Source organism: Cebus imitator, unplaced genomic scaffold (assembly GCF_001604975.1).
Source record: "Cebus imitator isolate Cc_AM_T3 unplaced genomic scaffold, Cebus_imitator-1.0 Scaffold243, whole genome shotgun sequence".
Classification (NCBI taxonomy): Eukaryota; Metazoa; Chordata; class Mammalia; order Primates; family Cebidae; genus Cebus; species Cebus imitator.
In genome coordinates, this window is record NW_016107558.1 from 2,456,512 (window position 1) to 2,458,905 (window position 2,394).

Sequence of the window (2,394 nt, forward strand, 5' to 3'; positions counted from 1 at the left end):
AAATAGCGTAAGATTTTGGGGACCGCCTCTACCTTCCTAAAACATATTTTTCCTTTAAATAGGGATTTTACCTAAAAGGAGATAGAAGTCTACCAAATTGCTTATATTATCAGATATTTCTTAAACCTTATCTAGATAACTTAAATAGATACTTGTAGTTTAAATGTAGTGAGATAATGGTAGATTCACATGCAATTGCAGAAAAATAATAGATGACATAATAATAGCGTGACTTTATTCAGTCCTCCTTCCTCTCCAGTGATAATATTTTGCAAGACTACACTATAATATCACAACCTGATTATCGACATTGATTTAATTCACCTGTCTTATTCAGATTTTTCAAGTTTTACTGTGTCATCATCGGTGGGTGTACATATTTAATTCAATATAATTTTCTCACGAGTTGTTTCATCTATGATTACTACAGTCAAGATACTTAATGGTTCTAGTATTACAAGGTTGCTATATGTTGGCCTTTTACGACCACATTCACCTCCCTTCTGCCTCCACCCCCTGCTGCCCAACTCATTTCGAAAATGTTATATAAATGGAGTCATCCATATGTCAATGTTGTGGATTAGTTTTCAGCGTTGTTGTTCTTAATTGATTATTCTATTGGTAAGAACTCTGGTCAACAGAAGGCAATTATTACTAGTTCAGTTTTGGGGGAGTCAAAAGTTTTATGTGGAGTTTTTATTGTGTGAAGGTTCATGCCCATAACCCCCATGGTTTTTTTTTTTTTTTTTTTCTTTTTCAACTTCTATTTTAGACTCAGTGCGTACATGTGCAAGTTTGTCACTTGGGTATGCTGCATGATGCTGCAGTTTGGAGCACAAATGATCCCGTTATCCAAGTATTGAGTATAGTATTCAACAGTTTTTCAACTCTTGACACCCTCCACTCCTCCCTTCTCAAGCAGTCCCCAGTGTCGAGTGTTCCCATTGTGGATTGGCTTTTTCAATCGGCATAATTCCCTGGAGAATGATGAAAGCCGTGTGTATGCTTTTTGTGACTGAGTAGTATTCCCTGGAGTGTGTGTAGCAGAGTTTATTAACCATTCTCTTGTTAAAGGGCTTCTGAGCCGATTTCAGTGTTTGGCTACTAAAAATAAAGCAGCTATAAAATATATGGACAGGTTTTCATATAAATAGACATATTCATTTCTGGAGAAAATGCCCAAGAGAAAATGTCATCTTTGATTTAAAGGGCTAAAAAAAGGGGGTAAAATTTCTTTTAATTTACAAAATTAAATAAGTGAAAAATAAACATATATAATTAGATTTAAGTGAGTTTGTGTAAATTTGAAACATTGATACTTTGGCATATACTAGAGCTGTAAATAGCATAAGATTTTGGGGACAGCCTCTACATTTCTAAAACATATTTTTCCTTTAAATAGAGATTTTACCTAAAAGTAGATAGAAGTCTACCAAATGGCTCATATTATCAGATACTTCTTAAATCTTATATGTATAACTTAAATAGATATTTGTAGTTTAATTTTTTATGGAAATAATGGTAGATTGAGATAATGGTAGAACAATGCTGGATCCTATAGTAATTGCTTGTTTAGTTTTATTTTAGAACCTTGCCCAACTGTCTTCCAGAGAGGTTATATCATTTTACATTTCTCTCAGCAGTGTGTGAGTGATACAGTTTCTCAGCCTTGGCAGATTGTTTTATCACTATTTTTTTTTCGTTCGGTGATAAGCAGATAATCGGATTTGCAGATAACATTTCATTTGCATTTCTCTAATGGCAAATGATGTCAAAACAATGATCATGTTTTCATCTGCTTATTTTCATCTGTATGTCCTCTTCATACAGATGAAATACAGTGAAATATCTGCTCATATTTTTTAGCCTATTGTCTTTTTAAGGTAGCGTTTTCATGTTTTCACCCCTGGGTTTTAAGAGGTCTTTCCATATTCTAAATAATAGGTTTTTTGTCAGACAGGTGATTTGTAAATATCATCTCCTAAACTGTAGTTGTTTTCTTTTCATCTTCAGGTAGGCTTTCACAGAACAAAAGTCTTTAAGTTTGATGAAGTTGAATTTATTTGTTTTCCTTTTATGAATCATACTTTTGGTGTCAAGTCTAAGAATTCTTCACCTAGCTTTAGACCTCAATTACTTTCTTTAAATATTTTTTTTAAAAAGCTTATTGTTTTATATTTTACATTTAAGACTAATCCATTTTGTTAGTTTTGAGTAATAGATGAGATTTAAATCAAATTTTCTTTTTTATAAAAATTTTTGCCTATGTATGTCAAATTTTTCCAGCACTATTTATTAAAAGAGTTATTCTTCCTCCACTGAATTACTTTGACCTTTTGTGATAAATCGATTAGATATTTTTATATGAGTCTATTTTTTTTTTCATTCTCTTTT